The 12607-nt window shown below is 38.7% G+C and overlaps 2 protein-coding genes across 3 annotated transcripts in view; both read left to right on the plus strand.

Moving 5' to 3' along the window:
* LOC309619735 (uncharacterized protein) overlaps window positions 1-12607 on the plus strand; it is a 329240-nt gene that overhangs the window by 225530 nt on the left and 91103 nt on the right. The window contains exon 4 of one of the 2 annotated variants that reach the window (XM_082375346.1): window positions 607-5240. The exons of the other annotated variant lie outside the window; for it this stretch is intronic. The gene's annotated coding sequence lies outside the window, so the exon portion shown is untranslated. Of the gene's footprint in view, window positions 1-606; window positions 5241-12607 lie in introns of those variants that run through there. 2 annotated transcript variants of the gene reach the window in all.
* ZNF596 (zinc finger protein 596) overlaps window positions 1-12607 on the plus strand; it is a 292573-nt gene that overhangs the window by 181735 nt on the left and 98231 nt on the right. The window lies entirely within an intron of this gene.

A 12607-nucleotide genomic window follows, 5' to 3' on the forward strand; every position in this document is an offset into this window, starting at 1 on the left:
ATATGTATATAAACATATAACATATAAAATATATAAATTATATAATGACTAATACATATAAAATATATAATCACCAAACACCTACCAAATATCAAGAGAGGTCTACTCAACACCCTGTAATCACTTACATGGGAACAGGTTCCGAAGATGAACAGATATATATATGACTAATTGACCTGATTCTGTACACCCAGACAATCACAACACTCTAATCAAATTTACTGCAAAAAAAATAAAAATTAAATTTAACAAAACACACAAGAAGTAAGGAGACATAACCTTTTGGGGGTTTGACCTGGAACATTCCACTCTAATTTGCAACCTAGGAACCCTAACTTCCAGGAAGGCTCTGTTGCCCTAGTAACCAGATTTGGGAATGTAGAAATGCTGCTGCCTAGTGGCCGTTTCCCGAAACACCAGCTTTGAACCCACTGCTCATGGTTACTTAATATTCACAAGGATTGCAGGGCTGTAAATGACACCTGCCCTCAAAAAAAATCCTGGGGTCGAAAATCGACCAAAAAATTTAAAGAGGGCAACCTTGCAAGAAGACAATTTCAAAAGGTATATTTTACTCACACTTCTTTCGTTTTTTTTTTTTAACAGAAAAAAGAAAGGCCTGGAAAAATGCTCAACATTAGGAATTATTAAAGACATGCAAATCCAATCTGCAAAAACGTATCAGCTCACACCAGTCAGAATGACCATCAGCAAAAATTCTGCAAACACTAAGTGCCGAAGGGGTTGTGGAGAGATGCGTACCCTCAGCTCTAAATGGGACGTAAAGTGGTAAGAGCCACTAATGAAAACAGAATGGAGGTGCCCTTAAAAGGTAAACTTTGAGCTACCATATGCTGGGCCTATAACCGAAGAAGACAGAATCGGAAAGACACAGGCAGGCAAAACTGCACTGCAGCAGTATTACAATAGCCAAGTCATGGAAGCAACCAAAAAGTCCATCAACAGATGAACGGACAAAGAAGAACTGGTACATGTACAGATGCAATATTAGCCAAGGAAAAAAATGAAACAATGCCGTTTGCAGCACCATAGATGAGTCTAGAGGTATTCACACAACTTGAAGTAAGTCACAAAGCGAAAGACACATATCCTATGATATCACTTATAGGTGTTACCTAAAGATTGATACCAATGAAGACATTTCCACAGAGAAAGGCAATCACAGATTCATTAAACAAACGTATGGTTAACCAAATGGAAAGGTGTGAGGATTGGATAAATTAGGATATTGGGGTTAACAGAGATATGCAAACACATGTGAAATATATAATCACCAAAGACCTACGGAATACCAAGAGAAGACTACTCAACATTGTGTCATAACCTACATGGGAAATGGATCCGAAGATGAATAGATATATGTATATGTGTAAAAGAACCACATCTTGCACACCTAGAACAAACAAAACATTGTAATCAAATTTGCTGTGATAAAAAATAAAAATTAAATTTAAAAAATGACAAGAAGTAATGAGACATAAACTTATGGGGGTTTTTCCTGGCACATTCCATTCTAATTTACAACCTAGGAACACGACTTCCAGGAAGGCTCTGTTGCCCTAGGAACCAGATTTGGGAATGGAGAAATGCTGCAGCCTTGTGGCCGTTTCTTGCAACAACAGCTTTAAGCCCAGTGCTAATGGTCACTTAACACTCACAATAATTGCAGGTCTGTAAATGACACCTGCCCTCAAAAAAAATCCTGGGGTCGAAAATCGACCTAGAAATTCAAAAGAGGGCAACCCTCTAAGAAGACAATTTCAAGATGCATATTTTACTCACATTTTTTCTTTTCTTTTTTTTTTTTGTTGTTTAACAAAAAAGGGGCATGGAAAAATGCTCAACATCAGGAGTAAATAAAGACATGCAAATCCAATCTACAAAAACGTTCACCTCACATCACTCAGAATGATCATGAGCAAAGAATCTACAAACAGTAAATGCTGAAGGGGTTTTAGAGAACTGTGTACCCTAGCTGCTGGTGGGATGTAAACTGCTAACAGCCAGCAGTGAGAACAGAATGGAGGTGCGTTTAAAGGTAAAAATTGAGCTACCATATGATCTGGTAGGCCCACTGCTGGGCTTATCACCTGAGAAGACCAGAGTCAAAAAGACACAGGCTGGCCATCCTGCACTGCAGAAATATTTACCATAGCCAAGACTTGGATGCAACCAAAATGTCCATCAACAGATGAATGCACAAAGAAGAAGTGGTCCATGTACACAATGGAATATTAGCCATGCAAAAGCATGAAACAGTGCCGTTTGCACCACCATAGAAGGACCTAGAGATAATCACACAACTTGAAGTAAGAAAGAAACCGAAAGACAGATATCCTATGATATCACTTTATAGGTGTTACCTAAAAATTGATACCCATGAACTTATTTCCAAGAGAAGGACACTCATGGATTAAGAAAACAAAATTATGTTTAACCATATGGAAAGGTGTGAGGAATGGATAAATTAGGATATGGGGGTTGACAGACATATACTAATACATATGAAATATATAATCACCAAAGACCTATGGAATTACCAAGAGAGGTCTACTCAACACTCTGTAATAACCTACATGGGAAAGGACCCAAAGATGAATAGATAGATACATAATGAACCAGATTCTGTACACCTAGAACAAACAACATTTTTATCAAATTTGCTCTGATAAAAAATAAAAATTAAATTTAAAAAACAAACAAGAACTAAGGAGATGTAAGCTCTTGGGGGTTTGCCCTGGCACATTCCAGTCTAATTTGCAGCCTACTAACACGATTTCCAGGAAGGCTCTGTTGCCCAAGTACCCAGAGTTTGAAAGGTAGAAATGCTGCCGCCTTGTGGCCGTTTCCCACAAGAGCGGCTTTAAACCCACAGCTAATGGTCACTTAATATTCACAAGGACTCAGGGCTGTAAAGGACACCTGCCCTCAAAAAACGTCCTGAGGTAGGGAAAGGCCAAAAAAAATTCAAAACAGAGCAAATTTTTCAAGAAGAGAGTATGAAGAGGTAAGTTTTACTCACTCTTTTTTTTAAAAAAAAAAGGAAAATGGATAAAAGCTCAACATCAGGAATTATTAGACTCATGGAAATCTAATCTACAAAAAGGTTTCAAGTCACAACAGTCGAATGACCATCATCAAAAAGTCTACAAACAATAAATGCTGAAGGGGATTTAGAGAACTGTGTACCCTCTAGCTGCTGGTGAGATGTAAAGTGGTAACAGCCAATAATGAGAACAGAAAGGACCTGCGTTTAAAAGTAAATACTGAGCTACCATTCGATACAGCAGGCCACCGCTGGCCCTATCACCTGAGAAGACCAGAATCGAGAAGACACAGGCTGGCAAAGCTGCACTGAAGCCATATTCATGATAGCTAAGACAATGAAGCAACCAAAATGTCCATCAGCAGATGAATGGACAAAGAAGAAGTGGTCCATGTACACAGTGGAATACTAGCCATGGAAAAGAATGAAACACTGCTCTTTGCAGCACCACAGATGAGCCTAGAGATAGTCACAGAACATGAGGTAAGTCAGAAAGCAAAAGACAGATATCCTGTGATATCACTTACAGGTGTTACCTAACAACTGACACAAAGGAACATATTTCCACAGAGAAAGACTCAGAGACTTAGAAAACAAATGATCGTTATGTAAAAGGAAAGGTGGATGTACAACTGATTTACTTTTGTTATAAAGCAGAAACTAACACACCATTGTAAAGCAATTATACTCCAATAAAAATGTTTAAAAAATTAAAAAAGAAAGGTGGGAAGAATGGATAAATTAAGATTAGGGTTACCATACATATACAAATGCATATTAAATACATATATCAAAAAGTCCGAAAATATACCAAGGGAGGTCTACTTAACACTCTGCAATAATTTACATGGGAAGAGGATGAGTACATGAATAAATATATATACTGTACAAATGAACCAGATTGTGTACATCTAGAACAAACAATATTCTAATCACTACCTCAATTTAAAAAATTAAATTAAAACAATGAACAAGAAGTACTAAGACAGAAACTTCTGGAGGTTTTTCCTGGCACATTCCATTCTAATTTGCAACCTAGGAACACGACTTCCAGGAAGGCTCTGCTGCCCTTGTAACCAAAACTGGGAATGTAGAAATCTGCCGCCTTCTGGCCATTTCCCGCAACGGCAGCTTTAAACCTAGTGCTAATGGTCACTTAATATTCACAAGGACTGCAGGGCTTTAAATGACACCTGCCCTCAAAAAATGTCCTGAGGTCAGGAATGGACATTAATATTCAAAACAGGGCAAACTCTCAAGAAGACAATTTCAAGAGGTAAATTTGCTCACACTGTTGTTCTTTTTTTTCAAAAAGGACATGAAAACATGTTCAACATCAAGAATTATTAGAGACATGCAAATTTAAACTACAAAAAGGTATCACCTCACACTAGTCTGAATGGCCATCAGAAAAAAATGTCTGCAAACAATAAATGCTGAATGGGTTTCCGAGAATGGGTACCCTCCTATGCTGTTGCTGGGATGTAAACTGGTAACAGCCACTAATTAGAACAGAATGAAGATGGCTTTAAAGGGTAACAATTGAGCTACCATATGATCCTGCCGAAACACTAATGGGCCTATAACCCGAGAAGACCAGAATTCAGAAAGATGCAGGCACCCAAATGTGAACTGCAGCGATATTTACAATAGCCAGACATGGATGCAACCAAAATGTACATCTACAAATGAATGGACAAAGAAGAAGTGGTACGTACACAATGGAATATTAGCCATGGAAAAGATGAAACGATGCCTTTTGCAGCACCACAGATGAGCCTAGAGATAAGCATACTATGTAAAGGAAGTCAGAAAGAGAAAGACAAATATACGATGATATCATTTACTGGTGTTATCTAAAAATTGATACCCATGAACATATTCCCGCAGAGAAAGACCCATACAGACTTAGAAAAAGGTGAAAGGAATGGAAAAATTAGGACGTTGGGGTTAACATACATTTAATAATACATATAAAATATATAATCAAGAAGGACCTACTGGATGCCAAGGGAGGTCTAGTCAACCCTCTAATGACCAACATGGGAAAGAATCTAAACCTGATTAGATATATGTATATGTATGAATGAACCAGATTCTGTACACCTAGAACAAACACAACATTGTAACCAAATTTACTCTGATAAGAAATAAAAATTAAAGTAAACAAGAAGTAATGTGACACAAGGTTTTGTGTATTTGTCCTGGCACTTTCCACTCTAATTTACAACCTAGGAACAGGAGTTCCACTAAGGCTCTGTTTGCCCTAGCAATCAAGTTGAGTATGAACAAATTCCACTACCTTGTTGCCCTTTCCTGCAACTGCAACTTTAAAACCAATGCTTATGGGTACTTAATATTCACAAGGACTGTAGGGCTGTAAATGACACCTGCAATCAGGAAATATCCAGGGGTAGGTAAGCAAAAAAAAATATTCAAAAGAAACAGACTTTCAAGATCCTATTTCAATAGGTAAATTTTACTCACACTGTTTAAAAGAAAAGCACTTGAAAAGATGCTCTAATTTGTGTATTATTAGTGGCATGGAAATCAAAACTACAATGAGGGATCACTTCACGTGAGTCAGAATAGCCATCATTGAAAAGTCTACAAACAATAAATGCTTGAGAGGTAGAAAAAAGGGAACCCTCCTAAGCTGCTGTTGGGATCTAAGGTGGTAACAGCCACTATAGAGAACAGTATGGAGGTGCCTTTACAAGTTAAATTAGAGCTACCATTATGATCCAGCAGTCCCACTCCTGGGCGTATAACAAGAGAAAACCAGAATTGGAAAACACACATGCACCCATATGTGCACCGCAGCACAATTTACAATGTCTAAGACATGGAAGCAACCAAAATATCCATCAGCAGATGGATGGATAAAGAAGTGGTACAGGGGGGCTTCCCTGGTGGCGCAGTGGTTGAGGGTCTGCCTGCCAATGCAGGGGACACGGGTTCGAGCCCTGGTCTGGGAGGATCCCGTATGCCTCAGAGCAGCTGGGCCCGTGAGCCACAACTACTGAGCCTGCGCGTCTGGAACCAGTGCTCCGCAACAGGAGAGGCCCGCGAACCGCGATGGAGGGTGGCCCCCACTCGCTGCAACTAGAGAAAGCCCTCGCACAGAGACAAAGACCCAACACAGCCAAAAATAAATAAATAAATTTATAAAAAAAAAAAAAAGTGGTACAGGTTCACAGTGAAATATTACTCAGAAACGAAAAAGAATGAAAGAATGCCATTTGCAGCATCATGGATGGACCTAGAGATAATCATACTAAGTGAAGTAAGTCAGAAAGGGAAAGTCAAATATCATATGATACCACTTATAGGTGAAATTTAAAAATTGACACCAATGAACTAATTTACAAGAGAGAAACAGGAACTTTCCTGGTGGTCCAATGGTTAAAAATCCGAGCTTCCACTGCAGCGGGCGTGGGTTCGATCCCTGGTGTTGGGAGAACTAATATCCCACATGCCTCACAGTGCAGCCAAAAAAATAAAAGAGAGACAGACTCACAGACTTAGAAAACAAACTTATGGTTACCCAATGAGAAAGGTGGGGGGAAGGAATAAATCAGGAGGTTGGGAAAAACATTTACACACTAATACATATAAAATAGATAATCAACAAGGACCTACTGTATAACAAAGGGAAGTCTACTCAACACTCTCTAATAACCTATATGGGAAAAGAATGTGAAGATGAATAGACATATGAATATACATAACAAGATTCTGTATGCCTACCACCAACACAATATTTTAAATCAACTTTACTCCAATAAAAAAGAAAAATTAAATTAAAAAAAAAAAGAAGTAACAAAACACAAGATTTTGGGTTTGTTCTGGCACAGTCCACACTAATTTACAATCCAGGAGCCCATCTTCCACAGCAGCTCAGCTTGCCCAAGTAACCAGAGAGGGGCATAAAGGAAATCCTACTGCCTGTGCACATTTCCACAACAGCAACTTTAAAACGTGCTTATGGGCACTTAATATTCACAAGGACTGCCAGGGTGTAAATGACACCTGCCCTTAACAAATGTCCTGTGGTAGTTATCGAAAAAAAATTCAAAATAGTCAGACTTTCAAGAAGCCAATTTCAACTGTAACTTTTTCTCAGTGTTTAAAAAAAACACATGCAAAGATGCTCAACATCTCCAATTATTAGACACATGGAAATCAAAACTACAACAAGGTATCACCTCACACAGTCAGAATGTCCATCATCAAAAAGTCTACAAACCATAAATGCTGGAGAGGACGTGGAGAAAAGGGAACCCTCCTATGCTGTTGGTGGGATGTAAGCTGGTAACAGCCACTATAAAGCACAGTATGGAGATGCCTTTAAAAAGTAAAAATAGAGCTACCATATCATCCAGCAGTCCTGCTTCTGGGCGTACATCTGCAGAAAACCAGAATTCGAAAAGACAAATGCACCCAAACCCAAACATGCACTGCAGCACTATTTACAATAGCCTAGACATGGAAGCAACCAAAATGTTCATCAACAGATGAATGGATAAAGAAGAAGTGGTACATGTACAAAATCGATTATTACTCAGAAATGAAAAAGCATGATCATCTCTAGGTCCATCCCTGTTGCTGCAAATGGCATTATTTCATTCTAAGTGAAGTAAGTCAGATAGAAAAAGACAAATATCCTATGATATCACTTATACTGGAGTCTAAAAAATGATAGAAATGAACTAATTTATAAAACAGAAACAAACCGACAGACTTCAGATATCCGTTAGCGAGAAAAATTTTTAAATCTGTTACCGATCATTAAATGTCAACCTGAAAAAATGAAGCAATAAATAACATTGTAAAGGTATTAATTCTCCTCAAATTAACCTATACCAGGCATCAGCAAACTAAACCTGGAGATCACATCCAGCCTATCACCTTCATGTGTAAGTTAAATTTAATGAATGACCCACAAAAAAACCCACAATGAGACATCACGTCACACCTCTCAACATGGCTATTATTCCAAAGTCTACACATATGAAATGTTGTTCATGACAAGGAGAGAAGGGAATCCTAGTACACTGTTGGTGGGATTGTAAATTAGTACACCCACTATGAAAACAATGTGGAGGTCCTGAAAAAAGCTAGAAGTAGAACTATTAGCCAACAATTCCACTGCTTGGTATGTGTCCAAAGAAAATGAAGACACCAATTTGACAAGATACATGCATCCCAATGTTCACAGCAGCATTATTTACAATTGCCAACATATGGAAGCAAACTAAATGTCGATCAACAGATGAGTGGATAAAGAAGATGTGGTATGTATACACAAGAGACTATTACTCAGCCATTAAAAAGGATCAAATTCTGCCACTTGCAACAACGTGGATAGGCCTAGAATATTTATACCTACTTAAATAAGTTAGAGAAAGACAAATACTCTATCTTCTCACTTCTCTGTGGAATCTAAAAAATGCAAGAAAGGAATGTACATAAGAAAAGAGAAATAGACTCACAGAGAACAAATTAGTGGTTACTGGTGGGGCGAGTGAAGGGGGAAGGGAAAGACAGTATTTTGTTTCTCTAAATCCAATACCCCTATGTTTGAAATAAACAAACAAGGATATATAGTACTACACAGGGAAATATAGCCATTATTTAGTAATAACTTTAAGTGGAGCATGATCTGTAAAAATATTAAATCCATATGTTGCATCACTGAGACTAATGTAATACTGTAAATCAACTATACTTCAATTTAAATAATCCATAGTGTGGCTGAATGGATTAAAGAAACTTCAATTATATACTGTGTACAAGAGATTCATGTTAACTTTAAATCCGTATATGTAGCATAAAATTGAATGATTGGAAAAAAAAATACTCCATGAAAATGATACTTCCCTGACTAGTCTATTATCAGGGAAAAAAGACTTAAAGTCAAACCTCTCAAAGGAAAGAAGGTTATCATATAATGATAAAGGGATTAATTCATCAAGAAATTATGACAATTATAAATATGTATTATTCAGCATTGGAGCCTCTCAACATATAAAGAAAATATTAACCCACATGAAGGGAAAATGCAGAAATAAAATAATGGTAAGAAACATCAATACCCAACTTTCAATACTGTATAGATCACTGGACAGAACATCAATCAGGAAACACTGAACTTGTACACACACTTGATATCAAATGAACCTAACAGACATATACAGTACATTCCACTCAACAGCAGCAAAATTTCCATTCTTCTTAAGTACACATAGAACATTTCCTAGGGTACATCATATGTTAAGCCACAAAACAAGTCTTCAAAAATCCAAGAATACTGAAATCATATCAAGTATCATTTCCAACCACAATGGTATGAAACTGAAATTCAATATTAGAAAGAATAATTGAAAATTCAAGAACACTCAGAAATTGAACAATAAGCTCCTGAATAGCCAGTGAATACAGGAATAAATCAAAAGGGAAATTTAAAAAAAATCTTAAAGCAAACAAAATTGGAAACACAAAGTACCTAAATGTATGGAATACAGGAAAAACAATGCAATTCAAAGAGTTATGTTTACAGTAATAAATGCATATATTTTAAAAGAATTCTTGAGAGGCGATCAAGATGATAGAGTAGGACGATACTGAGGCTCCCCTCTTGCCACAGACACACCCAAATTACAACAACTTACACGGAAATTATCTCTGAGAATGACCTGAAGACTAGCAGGGAAACTTTTCCACAACTAAAGATATAAGGAAGGAGAAACCACAAGGCAGGTAGGAGGACTGGAAACACAGTCTAGTTGGAACCCACACCTCGAGCACAGTGACCCACAGCTGGAAGATATCACAGTTGCATAGGTCCTCCACACGGAGGGAAGGGTCTGAGCCCTGCATCAGGCTGCTCAGCCCAGGGTTCCTGCCCTGGGAAGAAAAGAACACAGCAGGTCTGGCTTTGAAAACCTGCAGGGGCTTACTTTCAGGAAAGGTGGAGGTTAAAGAAAACTGAGACCTTGCTCTCACAGGGCACACACAAATCTCTCACGTTCTCAGTCCCTGTGCAGAGCCAGTAGTGTGAAAGACACCTGGGTCAGACCCACTTGCTAATCTCAGAGAGCTTCTTGGAAAGGCAAGAGGCAGCTGGGACTCTCACTAGGAACTGAGACATTGGCAAGCAACATTTTAGAGTCTTCCCTGGAACTGATTAGGATCAGGGGCCTCCCCATCTACCACCATGCCCATAGCACTCCTGCACCACAAGGCCTCACAACTAGACACACTGGGGGCCTACCCTATCCACCTGTGCACCTGGAGCACCACACAGCCACCCATAACGGAGGGCTGCCTGGGCTACCAGCACACCCATGGCAATCACATACCACGGGGCCTCACAGCCATTTAGGCCAGGGTCCAACACTGCCTACCAGCTTCTCCACAGTAGTTGGCCCTGCCATAAGAGAAAGGTGTGTGCAGCCCACACAGGGGACACCCCTGGAGCATGTGGCTCTGCTGACCAGAGGACAACGTGCTGCTGGGCCCTATCAGTCACCTCCTATATAAGGCCACTTCTCTGAGACCCGGGAATGTAACAACCTGAACCTAATGAATAGAAATGCACAGAGAATTAGGAAACATAAGGAAATAGAGGAATATGTTACAAATGAAGTAAAAAGACACGACATCAGAAAAAGAACTAAATAAAACAGGGATAAGCATTCTACCCGAAAAAAAAAGTGTTCACAGTAATGATTATAAAGATGCTCACCCAAGTCAGGAGAAGGATGGACATAGTGAGAATTTCAACAAAGAGTAATAAAATGTCAAAAAGAACCAAACAGCTGAAAAATACAATAAATGAGATTAAAACACACACACACACACACACACACACACGCGCACGAGGGAAGCCACATTATATGATACAGAAGAACAGATCAGTGAAATGGAAAACAGAGTAGTGAAAATCACCCAAGCTGAATAGCAGGAAGAAGAATTTAAGACTATAGGTAAAGGGACCTCTGAGACAACATCAAGAATATTAACATGAGCATTACAGGGGTCCCAGAAAGAGGAGAAGAGAGAAAGGGGCAGAGAACTTATTAGAGGATATAGTAACTGATAACTTTCCTAACTTGGGGAAGGAAACACACATCCAGGTCCAGGAAACACAGAGTCCCAAACAAGACGAAGACAAACAGGTCCACACCAAGACATATTATAAAGTGCCAAAAATTTAAGGTAAACAGGGATCATAGAAGCAGTGAAATAAAAGCATCTAGGTATGTTCAAAGTATTCTCGTAAGACTGTCAGCTGACTTTTCAGCAGAGTTTGCAGACTAGGAAGGAATGACAGGATATATTCAATGGGCTAAAAGGAAAAAGCCTACAACAAGAATACTCCACCAGTAAGATTATGATTCAGAATTGAAGGAGAGGGCTTCCCCGGTGGCGCAGTGGTTGAGAATCTGCCTGCCAATGCAGGGGACACGGGTTCGAGCCCTGGTCCGGGAAGATCCCACATGCCGCGGAGCAACTATGCCATTGTGCCACAACTACTGAGCCTGTGCTCTAGAGCCCGTGAGCCACAACTAGTGAGCCTGCGAGCCGAAACTACTGAAGCCCGTGCACCTAGAGCCTGCGCTCCGCAACAGGAGAAGCCACCACCATGAGAAGCCCACGCACCGCAAGGAAGAGTAGCCCCCGCTCACCACAACTGGAGAAAAGCCCGTGCACAGCAATAAAGACCAAATGCAGCCAAAAATAAATAAATAAATAAATTTATGTGGGAAAAAAAAGAATTGAAGGAGAGATCAAGAGTTTCCCAGACTAGCAAAAGCTAAAAGAGTTCATCACTAATAAAGTAGCCTTATAAGCAATGTTGAAGGAATTTACTTAAGCTTAAAAGAAGTCTCACTAATTATTGATAGTAACAGGAAAACAAACAAAAGTAAAAATCTCACTGCAAAAAGTATACATAGAGTAAGGGTAGTAGATCAAACACTTATTAAGCTTCTGTAAAGAATAAAAGACAATAGTAGTATGTTTTTTTAAAAAGGGAGGGCCCAAATATATCAGAAATAAAAGAGATGAAGTTACAACAGACACCACAGAAATACAAAGTATCCTACGAGATTAAGACAATTATACACCAACAAATGGGATAACCTAGAAGAAGTGGACAAATTCCTAAAAACATACATCTTCCAAGATAGAGTTAGCAATAAATAAGAAATCTAAACAGATCAATTACTAGAAATGAAATCAATCAATAATCAAAAAACTCCCAATAAATAAATGTCCAGGATCAGGTGGCTTTACTAATAAATTCTACCAAACATTTAAAGGACAGTTAACATCTATCTTTCTCAAGCTATTCCAAACTGATGAAGGAGTGCTTCCAAACTTATTTTCTGAGGCCAGAATCACCCATATATGAAAACCAGATAAACACACTACCAAAAAAGGTAAATTACAGGCCAATATCCCTGATGAACATAGATGCAGAAACCCTCAACAAAATATTAGTAAACTGAATTCAACAATACACTAAAAGAA

Source organism: Balaenoptera borealis (genome assembly GCF_965194805.1).
Source record: "Balaenoptera borealis genome assembly, chromosome: 21".
In the NCBI taxonomy this organism is placed as follows: domain Eukaryota; kingdom Metazoa; phylum Chordata; class Mammalia; order Artiodactyla; family Balaenopteridae; genus Balaenoptera; species Balaenoptera borealis.